Source organism: Cheilinus undulatus, linkage group 24 (genome assembly GCF_018320785.1).
Source record: "Cheilinus undulatus linkage group 24, ASM1832078v1, whole genome shotgun sequence".
Taxonomy (NCBI): Eukaryota; Metazoa; Chordata; class Actinopteri; order Labriformes; family Labridae; genus Cheilinus; species Cheilinus undulatus.
The window spans coordinates 19,618,381-19,638,743 of NC_054888.1; the positions used below are offsets into that span (position 1 = coordinate 19,618,381).

At 39.0% G+C, this 20,363-nt stretch overlaps 1 long non-coding RNA gene across 2 annotated transcripts in view; it reads left to right on the forward strand.

Annotated features, from left to right (window-relative positions):
• LOC121506416 overlaps nucleotides 1-20,363 on the forward strand; it is a 401,243-nt gene that overhangs the window by 188,727 nt on the left and 192,153 nt on the right. The window contains exon 6 of one of the 2 annotated variants that reach the window (XR_005991648.1): nucleotides 5,271-5,320. The exons of the other annotated variant lie outside the window; for it this stretch is intronic. This is a non-coding gene — a long non-coding RNA (uncharacterized LOC121506416). The remainder of the gene's footprint in view (nucleotides 1-5,270; nucleotides 5,321-20,363) is intronic. 2 annotated transcript variants of the gene reach the window in all.

Genomic DNA, 20,363 nt, shown 5'->3' on the forward strand with positions numbered 1-20,363 from the left:
TTTTTGTTTTTTTTTTTAATTATCAGACGAGTTTAGTTTTGTGTTACCATCCCGGATGAGCCCCCAAGGTAACGCAAAACTATACCTCTCATCCAATAAGAAAATGCAGATAAAATATATACTAATGCCATAAATTCATACCATCTTCCCAAACTGTAAATTTTTTCTGTTTTCTTATTGACTGACAAGTATAGTTTTGTGTTACCATCCCGGACAAGCCCCCAAGGTAACGCAAAGCTATTCTGTTTATTCAATAACAAAACAGATCAAGTGTACACTGCAGTCAAGCACGAGCTTCACATTCTAATGTGGGCCATTTTTCACTTATTCTATAATATTTGCTGCGTGCCAATTAAAAATTAACCAAGGGACACTTGAGAAAAATGATCAAAATATAGTTGTTATCATGGAAAAACAGTGAAATAAAATCTATTGCACTGCTTAGATCTTCTGTACATCATGAACTGTATGCCTGTTTGCCAGGCACACCTTTGCGACCCACTAAGAACCACTCTGTGACTCATTTTTGAATCCCGACCCACCAGTTGAGAACCACTAGTTTATGGGGTGTTGCACAGATGGAATTCAAACACAGGCTGCCCTTTTCTGATTGTCACCTATAAACATTTTTTAAGCATTCACTCAAAATACTTTACATGCACAGTGAAAAATAAGGTAACAAGCTTAAACTGGGACATTGACTCTGATAAATAATGAAAAATAAACACAGTAACTCCACTCTCTTTGTGAAACTGACACTCTTTGTGTGACACAGTCGGCTAACAACTCCATAAAGTCAAACACGGCCTCCCTGCTCCTCTCCATATTAAACAACATCTCTCTTATAAATTTAATAAGAATCACAGTAAAGCTCGGCTACAGCACATCGCTGTGTGAGCACTTTTCAGTCTTTATGAGGAAAAAGAATCTCCCCTTTAAAGGACCACTCTGTCTATTTTTTTTGAGGAATAAACACAGCACAACAAATCTGTGTTGTTCTTTTAAATAACTAATTGTGAAGGGGCGCTTTCAGGTCTAAAAGATGGATTCTCTTCCTCAAATGATTCAGTTATCGATGCTTCAAATCGAGATTAAACCAAAGTGGTTCAGACTTTTGCAGTCATCATGTCTTATTTTGTATCACTTTGTTGCTCTTTGGCACATTTTTGAGGTTATTTTTCCACATTGATATAACGTTCTGGACTCTGCTTTAAGTCCAAAATCTGAAAACTATGAAGATAAGGGCAGGGGTCAAAGAGACAGAGTGCATTGTTTTGTCTCCAAAATGCAGATCGGTTCATGTAGCTGACCTCTAACAGGAAAAACACACACAAAATATCCAAAATCAAAAAAGCACTTGTTCATTTATTATTTCTTTCACTGTGGAGTCGTTTTAAGTGATAAAAGAAACACTGTTTTACTGCTAATGAGCTGCGCCATCTTAGAGTTTAGACTCGATTGTGGTAGAAGGGCATCTTCAAGGATGTTGTGGACTTTTACAGCTCACAATCGTGGCATCAAATGTCAACATGGCAACATTTTCTCAGCTAGGGTTCCATCTGTGCTGAAAACTCCTCTTGTGAATGAATGTGGCACTATGAGCTGTAGTAGAGAGCTGTGACCTCTCATCTTTTGATGGAAGACCAACAACTCGCATGTTGAAAAGGTCATTAAAAAGGTGCTTCTCTCTCGGGATACTTTGTGTGATATTGATGACTTGGTGGACAAACAACATAATGCAATTCATACAGTATGATATGGTAGGATACTATAGTATGCAATACAAATGATATATGATGTGATATGTGATAAGAGTATGTATTACAATTGACCGTTGACGTACCATACAATATGACATGATATTATGCAAATCTGGCGATATGACAAAATACAATACAGCATGATATACTATAGGATAAAACAGTACTATATGCTATGATACAGCAACAATAGATATTCTGGATATGGTAAGATATGATACAATATAATGCAATATACATGATATAAATATAATACCAAGCGATACAATAGGAAATGATACAATTCAGTACAACACGAAATGATTTAATACGACGTGATAATATACCATAGTTTGTTGCGTTATGTTACGTAACATTACGTTGAGATGCATTAGGTTACACTATAGTAGTCTAAGATGATACATTATTTTACGTAATGTTATGTAACGTAACACTGAGATACATTAGGTTACACTAAGATGGGTGAAGATATGATTCGTTACGTTATGTTACAAATCCTTATGTTAAGTTACAATAATTCATCCAACAGAAGGTTAAAATACACTGCCTGGCCAAAAAAAAAAGTCGCCACCAAAAAAAGGTCACACACTCTAATTTTTCGTTGAACTACCTTTAGCTTTGATTATAGCACACATTCGCAGTGGCATTTTGTTGCAGTGTTGCATTAATTTTAATATTGATGATGGGAGAGTCTGACCACTGTGCAAAGCCTTCTCCAGCACATCCCAAAGCTTCTCAATGGGGTTAAGGTCTGGACTCTGTGGTGGCCAATCCATGTGTGAAAATGATGTCGCATGCTCCCTGAACCACTCTCCCACAATTTGAGCCCGATGAATCCTGGCATTGTCATCTTGGAATATGCCCGTGCCATTAGGGAAGAAAAAAATCCATTGTTTAAGAAATGAGAAGTTACTCATTGCATCAGCTGGGGTTAAATAACTTGTTGCCAGCTGAAAGATAATCGCCCATGCAGTAATTATCCAATAGGAGGCTCGTACCTATTTGCTTAGTTAAATCCAGGTGACGACTTTTTTTTTTTTGTTGGCCAGGCAGTGTAGGATACAGTAAATTATGTTACGTAACATTACATTGATATACATTAGGTTACACTACAGTAGGATAAGATATGATATGGTATGTTATGCATGTTAAGATACAATAGATGACACAACAATAGTTTAGGTTATGGTATGTTACATTGTGTTATGTAACGTTACTATGAAATGTATAATAGGTAATGCCTAGGTAATATGTTAAGATACTGTATAATACCTTTCATTATATTGTGTAGCGTTGAGATACAATAGGTTATGTTACAGGATATGTTACATTATGTAACAAAATGTTACATTGACATACATTAGGCAACATGGTTAAGATATGATTTGTTATGTTACGTTATGTAATGTTATGTTAGGGTACATTAGGTGGTACAGCTATTGGTTAAGATATGTTACATTTTGTTATGTAACGATATATTGAAATACATTAGGTCAGAATATGAAAGGTTTATATGTGATATGCTAAGTAACATTACGCTGAGATACATTAGGTAAGCTACGATCAGTTATTATATGATATTCTATGTTATGTTACGTAACACTTTATTGAGATGCATCAGGTTTTGCTATGATACATTAAGATATGATATGATATGTTACGTTACATCATGTAACTACTTAGAGTTTCATTAGGTCACATTACGATAGGTTAAGATATAATAAATACTTTACCTTACCGTATCTTAATGTTATGTTAAGACATGCTTAGATGAATATAATATGATACGATATGATACATCACATTATGATTAGATACTTGAGGAACATTAAGATTAAGGGTTGATGGATATTACTCTTTTAGGGCCCATATAGATACCAATTATTAGTATTGTATGAGACTGATAATTGATATTAGGAATTGATATGTATTTGTTTAAAATGCACTCAATTTAAATAATAATGAAGCTACATTTTAAAAATGAAGAAAATAAACAATTTAGCACGAGCTCTGTCAACAGGAAACAGGAAATGATGCTGTACAAAAAATGCGTCAGTGACACCCAAGCCTCAGTGTTGATTGGCTGGTAGTTGTGTGGCTTCGAGCCAGTCAGATAGTGTTTTGGGAGGGACATTAGGTAAGACAGACTGATAACCGGTCGAGTTACGAAGTGTGAGGATATGATACGTTACATATATATTTAATTCGACATTTAAAAAGATGATACAGTTGTAGTCCAGTTGCAGATGTCTGATATCAACTGATTCACTCTTTTGCTTCCATTAGAAATGTTCTTTTTACTTGGATACTCCATGAATTTGGCAAACTCTGCAAACTGCAGCCACTTGTATGAAAGTTAGAGTTTATATTAAGTCTTGGACAACTTTCCTTTCTTCTTCACTCCTTAAAAAAAACATTGTTTATGTGCTGCAGGATGTCAAATAAGCAGGAAGCTGTTGGATACAGTGTTGTTTAGTTCAGTCAGTAGCAGAGCCTTATCAACCTCCTCTCTGCTCTTTGACTGATCTGTGTGTCTAATGTTTCTCATCCATTAAAAAGCGTGCTCAGAACGGACTCCACCCACCTGGACTTAACCCCCGCTCTGAGCCTCGGCCTCCTCCTGCCCCCAGAGCAGCTCCGCCTGCAGAGAAAATGTGTGTACAAGTGAGAGTGCACCGTGCGACAAAGCCACACCGGATTTATTAAAACCCACTCCAGAATGTACTCGCGCTTTATCCGGCACTGAACCCGTGTGGCGTTTTTATACCTCTTGGCTGCGGTGGCGAGGCGGCTGAGGAGACGAGCACCCAGTGTACTTTAAATGTGTGAAATGTGGCGAGGAGAGGCGGCTGGGACCACCAGGTGCTGCCTCTCCACCTCGAGCGGGCCGAGGAGCGCTTCTCCTCTCCAATAACCCGGCGGGCTGAGATGCCACTCGCAGCAGCCGAGCCAAAAGACATTTCAAGTGTGCACTTCAAAGGGGCCTTGGATTATGTTCGTGCACAGTCTATCCTGAGGGGATCCTTTGAAGGGAAACTTACTGCAGAGCCACTGGTGGCCGCTCAGTCGCTCGCTCTCTCTCTGTTTGTTTGTTTGTCTAAACCCATTTTACTCACTGCTCCTGCCTCTGTGTGTGCTGTTGGGAGGGGTCTCCTCCTGCAGAAGTTTGACTGTAAACACAATTTAAAGAGTCCAGAAAGTAAATGCTTCACTGTGGGAATATGAGGCTGATTTTTTAAGATTTCTAAAACAAGGAGTTTGTGCATAAAATATGACATAAATACCTGCAGGAGTGCACTATAAAATATAAATGAACATCAATACCGATGAAAATTCTTCAAAATAATATTATTATTATGTGCAATGAGATCCAATATATCAAAGCATCAGCTTGAAATAAGGCTGATATTTAGCACTGATAAAATTAAGCTAGGACTGTCAAGATTAATTGCATTTATTGCAATTAATTCAAAATTTGTTATTAATCGCATGCTTTATTGTCCATTCCAGCTCACTTTGGTGCATCAAATCAGCATCTCCTACAGCCACAGTGATGTAAAGTAAGTCTCTTGTTTCCTTTTCAATCCACAGCAAATTCTTTTTTCAGTGGTTAAGCTCACATTAAGATAGATTTACCTATAAAAGCAGCTCTCTATGCAACAGGAGCCCTTAGTTTAAGACTGTAGAAAACTTTAAAAATGACAAAAAGTAGAATTTTAAAATAAAACAATTAATTGCGATTAACTCTAGTGATTTTGTGATTAATCATGGGTAAAAATTCCATGAAAAATTACTCTAATTTTACTCCTCTCTATCTCTGTTCTACTCTCACCTAATGTCCAGCCCATAACACTGACTGGCTAATCATCACATGAGCTCTAGCCAATCAGAACAGAGGCCTGAGTGCCACTGACACAGTAAACATAAGGCATCACTTCCTGGTTTCCTGCTGCAACTGTGTTGCTCCATTTTATTTCTCATATTGACAAAGCGGGTTGGAAATTATTAATTTTGCTTTCCTTATCTTTTTCCATGCAATTTTACCGTCACAATAAGTTTAGTCATCATAAATGCATTCCAATTCTAAGTATTGGTTATCAGCCTCGTGGACTACGAATAATTAGTGTAGGTATCGGCCCTGGAACACGGTTATCAGGACAAACATTCCTATATTTCATTTTACAGTGGTAATGAATTGATTTATGTTTTCTCAATATTTCAACTCATTTATCTCAGTTTCTTTGAAAAAAACTCTCAAAAATCAGCAGAAATTAGCCATATATTTTAGAGATGGGCAGTAAACCAGTATTTATACTGTCACCAGTAAAATTTTTGCCACAGAATGGATTTTTGCAACTCTGTCATCACTGGTTTAAATGCCTACGTTGTGTTGTGATGCACGTGCGAGGCATATCTGCTCCCACAGCTGGCGGAGCGGGTAATCTGTGACGGACAGCTCAGGCTGAGTCCAGTCAATAGCATGTTTAGCTCTAGTTTACATGTAGCCAGGTAACTAACCGAAAATCACCCATTCTTGTCGTTGAATATAAGCACGTTTAGCAGGCAAGTGTGTTTTCCCCTCAAAGTTTGACGGCTGTACCGCAAAAAAGTCAGCGTACCGTCTCTGTCAGCCTGCGTGGCGCTTTAACACAAGCTAAGCGCTGCTTTGGAGGGTCTCAGTTTGTCGAGAGCCTAGCGCTGCGGGACTTCATCTTACAACGGCTTAAACAACCGTTTAAAAGTCTACTTTAACTTTTGACTTTCTTTTCCAAGCCCACAGTGAGTCAAAGATCCAGGCTGCGATGTTAAATGAGGTCAGAAATGCTGCCGTAAACTAGTCGAGAAAACTCTCCAGTATGGCAGCTAAAGCTAAGCTAACTCAATGCTAAACACACTACTTCCATCAAGCCCTTCACAATAAAAGTTTGCGGCTGTTATTTTTCTGAAGTGCTTTTATTGTGAACGCCTTCACCGGGAAACGTGTTCAAGTCATTAGCAGTTAAACACACCATCATCAGGTTAGAGATGAAATGTGAAACATGGAGTGAAGTTAGACAGAAGTAAACTGAGAGAGACTTAAAAAAAAAAAAAAAATGTATGTGATATAATACCGTTACTGTCAAAGGCAAGAAAAATATCATGATATGATTTTAAGGCCATATTGCCCAGGCCTAATATATATATTTTTTTCATCCAAGATCCAGACCACAACATCTTTCATTAGATTAACATGCATTGTTGAAATGTTTTAATTTTAGGTCTGGATTTGTCATTAACGAGACTAGTGGGTCCTTAGGCTAGACAGTTTTTAAAATCACTGGTCTAGCCCTAGTCCTGCACTCATAATTTTTAAGGGAATTCTTTAGAATTTGATGCCTTTATTCTGAGCAGTGTTCATTTTAGCAGCTATTTCTTATTTCAGTCTTAGTTTTAGTCTTTAGATTAAACGTCTTTTAGTTTTAGTTGGTCTTTACTTTTAGTCCCAGCATTTATTTTCTTGCCTAAATCTGGTACCAAATTATAGTGGTGTATTCTCTGCACCCTGACAAACCTGGGGTCCCTGCTTTCTACAGCTGAGAGGCAGAATAGCCTCGAATGCATTGTTTGTTGACAGGTTTACCCACAGTGGAGAAATATCACAGATTTCGAATGTCAGACGAAAACTAAATCACATTTTAGTCTAGTTTTAGTCATCTTGCTGAAAACCAAACTTAGTTTTTGTCAGTTTTAGTCATCATAGATCTATTTTTGTTAGTCTTAGTCTAGTTTTGTCATGGAAAAAAAGGCTGTCGACAACCATTTTTAGTCATAGTTTTAGTCGACGAAATCATCTCCTACACACCATTTCATGAAGCTATTTTTTGCTGAAATACTTACCGGTATAACATTAAAAAAAGTACACTTTTAATTTGAAAAGATGACTATATATCTTTAGCTGAGTACTAACAATTCCTCAAATACTTCCTCCAGACATGTCACTACTATGAAGTCACTCATCACCATGATTGGCTGGTGGCCAGCTGATCCTAACCATCGCCTCCCAGCTTTCGCAGCCAATCACAGATCTTTCTCCCAACACAGCGGTCCATTTAAATATGTCGTCTTTCTCACTAGTTCCTGCTTACATTAATGCTAAAGCACTACTCTGCTGCTGCTGGCAACGCTTCACCTCCTCCACCCCAGCCTCCTCCTTTATAGCATAAAGCTTGTAGCACCCTCATATTCATGCTACTATGGATTAACTTCTTTGAACTAATTTTATTGTATTCAATATGCATTGTCCATTTTGCAATGAAAGGGTTAAATGTCTGACAAGTGTTCCTGAATTAACTAGTTATTCGAATTTTCAGGGTTAGATTTGAACTTTTAAGATCAGTTTGTCCAGGAAAACCTTCAAACGTCTTGTAGGCTTGCGTGAGAGCAGGCTAATTGACTTTGTACACATAAAAATCATTGTCATAAAACCTTAACTGTTTAAAAAGAAAAATAAAAACTAGAAAGCAACAGCAAAGTGACTAATAAGGTAGCAAAGAATGAAAACAGACCACAAATAAATGGTTTAAATTTGTAAGTGATGACTATTTGATAAATTAATATGAGAAATCTGGTTGTTTTTCCCACTCTGAGCCATCCTCTCCATCACTCAGAAACCAAAAACATTCCCTCCAGGTTCCCAGCGACCCAGCGTGACTCCATCTCTCCACATCAGCACGTGTCACTGCAGTCATGCAAAGGTGGCTGCTGATTAGCGGCTGACAAATTGCGCAGCGTCGAGGGGAGGCAACAAACATCTGTAGGACACCTGGACCCGTCGATGTTTGGAGATGAAAAAGGGACGGAGGAGGGGGGGATGTTGTGAGGGAAACAACAGCAACTCTGGCAGGAGATTATCATAATTAAAGCGGCATCAATTAAAAGGGTCAATCACGGCGCGGCGGCCACCTTCCAACGCAGATGGTGGAATTTGTTTAGTGATGCCTCCTCCTTCCTGTCATCAACAGGGATGAGGCAGAGGCACGTTTTATCAGAGCACAGGTGTGAGAGAGGGGCTGAGACCCTGAAATCAGCCAGGATTTACATCTAAATCCACATGGATCCCCTAAAGTCTGCATTTTACAACTTTAAAAAGACATGCATTATGTACATTTCTTTATAAACCACAAGCAACTGCAATTTTGCTGAATCTAAATGGATATTTAAGTAATTTGTGGGGAGCATCCACTATTGATATTCACATCAGCTGATTTGTTTATTATTCTTCCACGCCTGCTATCTCCTCCTCATACTTTGTCATATCGACACCATTTAAACCTTAAAAAATTCAGTTTCTTCATCATTCGACTGCTATGACTTTTTCCATTTCTAACTTTTATGATTTTTAAAATATAGCTATTTTCATGCTGTTTTAAGCTATTTTTATACTTTTTCAGCCATTGAATGCCATTTTCAGCTACTTTTAGGCTATTTTCATGCTATTTTTATGCTACTTTCAGCTTTTTAAGGCTTCCTTTAGCTATTTTCAAGCTATTTTCAGCTACATATAGGCTGCATTCAGCTATTTTTGGGCTATTTTCAGCTTTTTTAGGCTACTTTTAGCTATTTTTATCTTCTTTAGCTATTGAATGCCATTTTCAGCTACTTTTATGCCATTCTATGCTATTTTCATGCTATTTTTATGCTACTTTCAGCTATTTTAAGGCTACTTTCAGCTATTCTAAGCTATTCTCAGCTACTTATAGGCTACATTCAGCTATTTTTTAGGCTATTTTCAGCTTTTTCAGGCTACTTTCAGCCATGTTTATCCTTTTTTAAGCTATCGAATGCCATTTTCAGCTACTTTTATGCCATTTTATGCGATTTTATGCTATTTTTATGCTTTTTCAGCTATTTTTTGTGCTTTTTGCTATTTTCAGCAGTTACTTCACAATTCAGCACTCAGCATCCCCACGCATTTCAGCTGAAATTGCAATTTTGATGTAGTTGGTTTTAGTGTTGCCATTATTTATATTTAGCAGTGTGGCTGCTCTGGGATCTCCCTGCACACGTTCCTGCCTTTCCTGCTGCTTACAAGGAAAACCTGAGGCAGGGAGAGAAGCAGCAGAGCAGAGCTGAGCGTGCATCAGTTACAATAGACACTATTGATTTTGTCAGATGCAGAATAAAGGAGTAGCTGGGGTGGAGGAGGGTTGCAAAAAGGGGCATGCAGAGGGTACAGCAAAGTGCAGCCAGGCTAGAGTAGTTTAAATATGGCAGCATGAGTGCAATCAGCAAAGCATGCTTCGAAGCAAAGTTGTCAGCTGGTAAGGACTTTTCCCAAGATCAGCTGATCCCAATTATATGGTAGCAGCTTGCCTAAACTAACACTGTACACTCATTTTGCAGATGGATTCCATTGTCGATGGTTCTTCTGCTACATTCTTGTGTTTTTCAGGCATGAGATTTTTTTTCCAGATTGTAGATTGATGCGGTGTTGGCTTTCTCACATCCTTGTTATCACTGCTTAGATGTGGCATCATTCAAAGGCCAAATAAAGTATGATGGTGGCAACCAATGTAGCATCCGCACGCAGAACTTGAACGCAACATTTGTCCTGCTAATTCTCTCAGCTATGATTGGCTTAAATTTTGGGGTGAAATTCAGATTTTTCTTGGCCTGTTCCTTCAATTATAGCCATTTAATAATAGTGTAAAAATATATTAAATAAGTCGACTAATCATTTCAGTAGTTGGCACCGAGTTTATTATCAACAGTCAAGTAGCAAGTACCAAATTTGATAATATTCAATGCAAAAAAATAAGACTAATGTCTTCTGAGACAACCTTAGCATACATCTTTAAGTGCAGGTCTACTCCTTTATATTTTTTGGTCAAGTTTTACTTAAAAAAACATGCTCTAAATTAGTCGTTCTCAACTGGCCTAGCCATAAGACCAACCACCACAACCCAAATATTTTAAATATTTAAAGCAATATTCATGTAGATTTTGATTGTTTTCCAAGATGTTGAGAAATTTTTTTAAAAATCATGGAAACAACAGTTTTCTTCAAGATTTTCAACCCAAGATTACAGATTAAGTAAGTCGAGATCTCACGAAAACAACCCAATTTATCGTGTACAGCAAAAGAGTAAAATGAGATAACTGTTTCCACTAAGGGCCACTTACAGAAATATACTAGATCAAAATTGCAATTTCAGCAGAAATTGTGTGTGGATGCTGAGAGCTGCATTGTGGAAGAACTGCTGAAAATTGCCAAAAGCACGAAAATAGCTAAAAATAGCATAAAATGGCATAAAAGTAGCTGAAAATAGCTTAAGAATAGCTAAAAAAAAGGATAAAAAAGCTGAAAGTAGCCTAAAAAAGCTGAAAATAGCCTAAAAATTCCTGAAAATGGCATTCAATGGCTGAAAAACCATAGCAATAGAAATGGCTTGTTAATGGCTGACAAGGCCATTTTTTATGATTTGGGGGAGTCAATGAGATTTCAGGGGGCCTTGTTTGGCCCTGGCTACCAGTGGCTCAACCCCAGAAATGCTATTGGTGCTGCTATTTGCTGCAGTAATCTATCAGGACATTATTAATCAAGATATCTTCTTGTCAAAATGTTTGTTTACAGAATCAACATGGCCGCACTGCCTGGTGCTGAAACTAAAAAGTACTATACAGTTGAGCACAAGCTTTATCATCTCATTTAGGCCATATTTCATGCTGTGTGCCAATCAAAAACCGACTACAGGCCACATTTGGACACCCCGATCTAGAGTAATTGTGCTTTTACTTGTGTTTATGCTCTTGGGCAGATGTTTTTCAGATGTGTTTGGATGTTTCCTGCTGTACAGTGACCCCTGCTGCTAATTTGCACCATGAGTGAAGTTATCCACCGACTTAGAGTTTGCTCTTAAATCATGTTTTGTCATCGTGGTTCTGTTAGATCTCGTTTTTTGGGAAGTTTCCACAGCAAAATTGCCACTACAGATGCATAATCTTTGATTTATAGTCTGACTGAGTCATGTAGTGTCTGCGTTCATAGAATCATAGTGTTAAAAATCAGTTAAAACTGCTGTATTGCTGAAAATTTCATGTTGTTAAAATGGTTAAGAATAGGTGTGTAGCCAATCTAAGGCAGAGAATGCATTCTGAGACCAACATTTTATTTATTTAAAAAGTTCTAGCAGCATATGTATTGATATTTGTTTCTTAGCTCATATTGGTTGCCACTAGCTCATGTTTGGATTAAACTGGGCTATAAGAGATAAAGCGGTCTCAGATTCCTTCGCATTGAGGTCATCTTTCCTGGCGGTAAACAAAAAGGGGGCGGAGCTCTGACTCAACTGCCCCTCTGGAGCCGACTATAAAGCCGCGGCTGACCTGCGAGGGGAAGTGTGGGTGGGTAAAGCGGCTGCGGGGCCCCGGCGGGGGGCCGGCTTCCACCCAAGATGAGGCCTGACACCGGGGTTCAGGGGTTAATTTGTGTAACAGGCGAATTTGCATACAAATGAAAAATGACAGAATTTTTCTGTTCTCCGCAACTTTCAATGTCATCCGCATCCATCTGCACCCCCTCCTTCCCTCCACCCTCCCCTCCTCTGTGGCTGTTTGAAGAATATTCATTACTTGTGAAGCTGGGGCACCTTGTTTGCTATTAATCTCCACCGCAGGTCAATGACTTAATTTGCTCAACTTTATCAGTGGTGCCATTCACTTTCCCTTTCTTCCTCCGCCCGTCCGCTGCCTTTGTAGCTCTTTCTAAAGTGTTCTCATTGCTTCTGTTCACAGAGAGCCGCTAAGCTTTTTAAAGCACAACAAAGGCACAGTAACTCTGGTCTCTCAAACAGTTTTGAAGACATAAATGAATTTCTTGAGAGGGAAATATACGCCGCTCCTCCAGATTGCTCCTTCTTCTTCTTCTCCTCTTTCCCCCCTGAAATGCCCAACAACTTTTGGAGAGATTTCCACTCAAATCTCTCCTTTTTCTTCTTCCTCCTCCCCTCCTTTCTTAGTCCTGATTGGGTTGATTGTTTTTCTAATCCAGGGGAAATTACTGGCAAAAAGGGGTCACATAATGATGGTGAAAATAGTGAAGAAAAGACTGAAGAGCTCACTGTGAACATAGGTGAATACATACAGTATGGACTCTTTTTCTCTATTTAAAACCCTCTGAAATAAAACCTGAGGCCACATTTGATCCTAGACCATCTTTACACATGAAGATGAATGGGTCTGAACTGAATTAATCAGCTATTGATAACAAATCAGGTCAATTAAAGCATTCACAACACATCTTTTCTATTGATGAGGATTGAATGCTGTGACGGTGGGGTTTGGTCCCTCAACTTTGCCTAGAAGGCAGCGCCTGCCTGGAAGGCATGTCCCGCCCTGCAACCACCTTCAAGTCAGGTGAAGTCAGAAGCTTAACCTTGGATCAAATCACCAGTAGTGGTGGGCGATACTGCAAAATTTAATATCGATCCGATACCAAGTAAATACAGGACCAGTATCACCAATACTGATACTCGATAGCGATACTTTTACTTATAAAAGCAGCAATATACATAATTATTAAATATGAATAAGGCCAATAAAAACTCTTAAAGCATAATCTGTCATTCATTTATTAGTCTTAATAAATAGAACTAATTCTTTTCCAAGTTATCTTTAACTATCAACTAAGTATTTAGTGCAAAACATATTTCAAAGCAGGATGTTAACTTATAATATTTTTTTTTTTTTGTAATATGGGACTTGTTTTTATCTAAAACTAGAAACAGTAATAAAGAGGAACAGATTTAGAAGTACGCTCTCAAAGTCAATTAAAATTAATCGCACATGCATCAGAGTCAGATACAGAACTTTCTTTCCTGGTTTTTATGACTAACGGCACTAGCTGTGGCTTTGGCTCAATGAAAAACACCATCTATGTCTTTAGCTGGAAAGTGAGTGGTGCAGATTAGACATGACTCTAACATCCTCTTCATGCATCAGTTTTTATAACTTTGAGATAAAAACTTGTTAGACACTGGAAACGCTGACTCACCTCTGCATTTTTGCGGAAAGTTATTCCACAAAGCTGCAGCTATTTATTTCTGCCGCTCTCTCCAGTTTCATACAGACGTGAGGACTCTGAATAACCGTGTGTGTGCTGATGCCTTGAGTGTGTATGTGCGTGTTTGCTCGATCTGATTGGTCACCAAAGTCACGTGACGCAGAAAACAGTGCAGCAGCGGACTTTTGGCGTAACAGACGGACAAGAATGACTGCAAACAAACAGATGGGATGCATGGTTAGACGTTTTTTTAAAGTACCCATTTAATATCGATACTTTTAAAAAGTACTCGATACCAAATGAGTACTTTGTAAATATCAATATATCGATACTTTAGGATCGATACGCCCACCACTAATTACCAGACACCGGTGTATTTAGCAAGCAAGCTTGCCGCTTCTTTAGACAACTATGCTAGCTAGCTTGCTAGCTTCGGCCTAAGTTTAATATTAGCTACCGTAAGTAAAATCTAAATAATGTCAGAGATTAACACAAACAAACAAACAAAATCAACCCAGTTGAATCTCCTCAGCAAACTAAGTGAAGCGTATTTATTTGGTAGGCAAATACCTTCTAGACTGCTTGGTAACTTACTATACAGAGCCTAGTTTACTGTGAGGAAGCCAAAACATGGTTGGGGCATGTTATTGTTTTCCATTATATCAGCTACCTGCCATGCAGCCATTTTATTATGGATAACTAATTCAAGCTAGGCATAGTTAGCACTTTTCTTTAAAGTGACACATATAAATTAGCTACCTGCTATGCACCCTGTTGGTTGTGGACAACAGAAAAGAAGCTAGGCATAGTTGGCGCTTCCCTTCTAGGCGACACATTTAGCTAGCTGCTAGGCAGCCCCTTGGCCTTTTTCAGTTATCCACAACCAACAGGCTACCTGGTGGGTAGCTTGTACTCCCAGGCAGCCTGGACAGCAGGTGCTTACTATTCCTAGCTGCCTTACTAATATCCATAATAAACTGACACCCTGGCAGGTAGCCTGTGTAAACAGCCTGGAAAACATGGAAACAGCCTCTCTTAATTTGCTAAAGACATCCACCTGGGTTGATTTTGTTCTCTTTTTTTATTTTAATCTAATTAAGGGAGGTTCATTGTTTAGATTTGACTTACGGTTGCTAATATTAACAAACTTTAGTCTAATATAGAAGCTAGCAAGCTAGCTAACATAATTGTCTGGGGAAGCTTGCTTGCTAAATACTTTTCTGATTGGTGATTGGCTGAGGGGTTAAGCACATGACTTCATCTGATTGGAAGGCGGTTGCAGAGTGGGATGTGCCTTCCAGGCATTCGCTGCCTTCTAGTGAGGGCGGAGAACGGGGGGTAAAAGGGTACTGATTACCCAGACCCACAGTAGGGAGGGGCCTTTGTGAAGACTGCACTGAAAAGTGTTTTTTTTTCTTAGTAAATAGTGTTATTATTGAATCTAAAGGACTAAATTAATTGCTCAACAGACTGAAATTCGTATCAAATAGTGTAAAATACAGTACTTGGGGGTGGAGGGGCTGCTCCTCCCTTTAAAATGTCCAGCATTGCAACATAAAGTCAGTAAATTTAATTTAACTGTAGTAAAAATATTGCTCATAAATGGGGAAATTATGGTTCAAAAATACTTAAAAATACATAAATATTTTTAAAAATGATGTAACATTTGTTGCTTGGCTAGCCGGTTAAGGAGGGGCCCTGTGTAATATTCTTTATAGGGGCCCAAAATCTCTAGTTACGCCCCTGCTTCTAGGCAACGTTGAGGGCACTAAACACCATTGATCTGGCCGCTACAACACCATCTTGTCCTAAAACTTCAGTGCTCTGAAGGCTGGCTCAGACTTTAGCCAGCCATAAACTATCAAAAAACGACCTCCAAAAAATGATCAAAAAATCGATTGAAAAACCAAGATCGGAAAATGAATGACAAGCTGAATCAGAAAATGAACAAAAAAATGGATCCAGAAATGATCAAAAACATTAACGAAAAAAAAACATTGAAAAAATGATTTAAAAAAAAAGGAGAAATGAACGAATAAAACGAGCAAAAAACGCTCAAAAAACCAATGTTGGAAAAAATAAAAATGAAATAAAAAATGAACAATAAAATGAATGAGAAAACAATACAGAAATGTACAACAAAATGAACATTAAAAAAATGATCAAAAAAACTAACGAAAAAACAGATGTCGAAAAAAATGAAAAAATTATGGAAAAATTAACGAAAAATGGACATCGAAAAAGTTAATGAAAAAAGAATGAAAAAAATGATCGAATAAAAGGAATGAAAAAATTAACCTGGAAAAAAAAATTCAAAAATGATCTGGCCTACCTGCAACTCTTCGTTCCGATTTTGGGCAACAAACACTCTGTAGTGTGACATAATCAGCAACTCGCCCATGGCGCAAACACTTTAAGGACCAAATATTTTTGTCCTCCTCCACCCCAGCTTCCTCCTTTATAGCATGAAGCTTGTTGCTTCAATGTATTCAAATTCCTGCTACTATGGATTAATTGCTTTTGAACTGATTTTATTGTTTTCAGACTGCATTGTCATAAATGTATCTATTCATATGGGTGTTTCTAGAAATGCATTCCCTGAAAAGTCAAAGCAGCCTGCTTGGCTCACCCAGGGAGCATCTTTAGAGCAGAGGCTTCACTGCCAAGTAAAACTGTGTATCCGTTTTGCAACAAAATTGTAAAATGTACATTAAGAGTGGAATTTTTGGCAGAGGATTTAAAAAACTATTGATTTATTCCAAAAAAGATGGGCCACTTTCTAAAAGTTTCATATAGGCTGAAAGGTCCATAAAGTATCCTCCAGTTCTGCTGAAGCATGCATCAAAAAAATAAAAATAAAAATCCATTTTCTGTAGCCGGCCTGTGTCAGCTCATCCTCATACATGCTCGGAAACTCTAACATCCCATACTGTGCAGATGAAACATTTCTTTTAATCCCTAATCGCTTGTTTAGGCTGAACCAGAAGTGCAGCAAACAAACGGCGTTGGATTAAACGCTTCGATTTATTCTGCGAAGGCAGCGTCACACAGAATCTGAGAATCCATACATTTGTTTACTTCCACATACGAAGCCCGGCTGGCAGAGCGGTGACGTTTGTTTACTGTAAACAATATTTGCGGATGTGAATGTGAATCTTTACATTTCCCACCATCACGGCTCAAGGAGCTCGAAGTTTGGATGTTTGCATCCTGCTGGCGTTTCTGTGCGCTAAAATCCAAATTTCCAGCTTCATTAAATCTCCTCCTCCTCCTTCATGAGAGGAAAAGTCTTAGAGAGAAAGTATAAAGCATAAAGCAGTGAGGAGAAAAAAAGTGTCTTGTGAACCATTGTTTGGATCTTTATGCAAAAACCCCCTTTGCGTTTCAAACTCTTGATCCCCCATAGGCAGCGGAGAGGAGCGTATTGATCTGCACTGAAAGGAGACGGCCCTTTCATCACGCTTCCTCCTCACCTTAGACGCCTTTGAGGAGGCTCCTTAAGGATCGCAGCACCCTCGGCCGGCTACCGGCCCCGAGATTAGGACGGCGATAACCCGTCCAACCCTAATAGGTAGCGAACGAAAGCACAGGCTGTCTAATTAGTGCTGATCAAAGACGAAGACTTTATCCCCAAAACAAACCTGCACATTTGAATGTGCTCAGGAGAGGAGGAGGAGGAGGTGAAGGTGGAAGGAGGAGGGGAGAACGTCGAGGTTTTGAACTTCTCTCAGACGTCTTTCTTTTACTCTTTTTTTTTGATGATAATATGCACAGCCTCGCCCGTTCTCTGTTTCTTCTTCTCTGCTTTATTTGCATGCAGATGTGTGAGCTCAGAGAGGGCTGAGAGCAACACACAGAGGTTATTCATGAGCAGAGTTTGGGCCTGAAATTCCTACGTACCTGAACTCTAAGGACAAAAAACAAATGTACAATTTTATATGAAATTACCCAATCAAACTTCAAGGGATGACAGTGTTGCAAGTACTTAAATTCAGTGATAGAAAGTTCACGCTCATATGTCACACTGTATGAACTGAAATATTATAGCCTAAACAGCATGTGCACAATTTTAGAGTAGTGAAACACTAAAACGCTACAAACCAGAAATATTTCTTATCAGTGAGCATAAATTCCTACAATTTCCCCACAAATTTATCCTGATAAAATTGACATTGCCAACTCACTGATAAATCATTGTTGTGCGAGAAAAACCTTGTGCAAGTGGCGTGAAATTTATCTTCTTCGACTTGCGTTTTAGTATAGGACAAGAAGAGACATGGGTTATTCAAAGTTAAATAACTTCTGAAACATAAATCGTAGACATTTCCTTTTTTCTCTCTGAAAGCCCTCTGTTGTGCCATTGGCAGAGTGTATAGAGTTTCTGACTAACCACTTTCTTCCATGGTAAAAAAAGAAGAACCATGACCTCTGTAGAATAGCTCTGTGTCAGGATGGATCCTGTCAACCTTGCAAAGCAGATGGGTTCGCCCGTTTCCGTGTTTCTCACTGTTGAATCCATCTTGCAAAGCCCCCATCTGAACAGTTTTGTCCTGGTTAAAAAGTGACAGGACCAATCAGCATCAGAAGGCAGTACTTTCGGGGGCGGCGGAGTCGTGACATAAGCAAGTAGCAACAATAGACCGGTGCAATTATGGCGGAAGAGATCAGCATGGATGCTGCTAAAGTGCCAGATTTATCAGAACTTAACGACATTTCTTCATTAAAAGAAGAACAAAGAACAGCATTGAGTTGTTTTCATTTCAAAAATGACAAAAGTCGTGTACTGGCATGTCTACAGTCGCCATGGTTCATGTTATGAGTTCTTTATGGAGTTTACTCCTTGGTAGTGGCACTACGTCACATGTTTTGTTGCTCTGATTGGCCCGTAAAGATGTGACAGACAGAGCGTTCGTCCAATCACCCTCCGAGTTTTTTTCAAAGGCTCTGCTTTTTCCCAAACGCTGTCTATGAGTGGTTTACCAGATGGATGTGTGAAACAAATCCATCTGGTGTGTCAGGTTAGGATCCAGGGGATTTTAGAGGAGTGACGGAGCCACAGGCTCGCAGTACGAAACAATTTGCCACATTCTCAAAATTTTTTGCAGTGAAGGCAAATAGATACATATCGGACTTGGTGTGCAAGGTCCAACTGATGACAATTACGGATCCGAAAAAAACACGTTCGAAAATAACTGACCCATTGTGTAAAGACCTTTAGTCTCATCTCTCTCATGAAGAAAAGGGCTATCAATTAACATTTTTAGACATAGTTATAGTTGACCAAAATGCTCGACTGCTCTGTAGGTGCTGCAAAGGGTCCTGGGATGATGAGTCTTTCAGTTTTATTCCCCTTTTTTAAAGACTGGCCTCCAAAACTACTACAACTCAATTTCAATTCCCAGATAGGAGGACTGCGCCGTGCACCGAAGCCATGAGTTTGTTGTCCGACCGAAGGTGAGCGACCTCGCCCACTGGAGCGAGTCTAGAGCAGCCCTGATCAGCGGGCTGAGATTACGGGAGAATTGCGAGTTCACGCAGGAATAGTATGTCAACAGCGGACTATTTTATTTTTTGGGGCTGATTTATCATCCTTTCTGGTCTAAAACCATAATATTAATGCTTCTGCCATTGAGTGAGTACATTAGGAAGTTAACAGGTTAATGTTTGTTTAAAGGATCTGTACTTTTATGCAAAATTCTGTGGCTAAATATCCCCAAAAATTAACTTTTCCTTGTCAATTGCGCCGTTGTAGCTCTGTGACCCACTGACCTCTCGGTGACCCTTTGCTCTCGCGGCAGGAAGAGACGTGATGTTGATATAGTGATGATTTACAATCGGGAGTTGCATTGTGTGTTTTTTTGTTTTGTTTTGTTTTTTTGTTTGTTTTGAAGAACCGGATATTCTACACTTGTGACTTCTTCTGGAGCTTTCTGATCGACAGGTATTGATGTATCTCGAACGAAACGGAGCGAAGGGTTGGTCCAGGCACACGCCGCTGCCGGTCTGGAGCGCCAGCTGTGGAAATGCTCTGATAGACTAGAGAGGGAGCAATGTGCTCTGTAGTACAATTCACCGGTAGTTCGCGGTGCGTTCGCTGTTTGTGTAAATTGGAGGTCAGGCTTCAAAACTGCCATGTAGGAAGAGCCTTTGCCCCATGAAATCCACCAGTAGCAGTTTCTGTACTCTGACTATATCTTCTGTCTTTCTAAAGCCTTTTGGTGACCAGGTTGTACGTTTTTTTTTCCCCTGTCATTTATACATTTCTGATCCTGTTTTCATTTAGCTGCCAATATTGCTTTTTAGGCTTTTGGAAAGCAACATTTATTTGATTTAACCCTTAAGAATACAAACTATTTGACAAGTCACTTAAAGGATGAGCCTCAGTTTTTTGGTAATTCATATAATTGTGGGACTATTTCCAACTATTCAGGCTTTACCTTGATTTTCTCACTCATACTTTACCCAAAGTTTCACTGAAATCTGCACATGCTCTGAACTTTAAAGCCCGAGAGCGACCACAGTGAAGTCATAAATGCTGAAAGCTTCAAAGAGCCAAAAGTGAC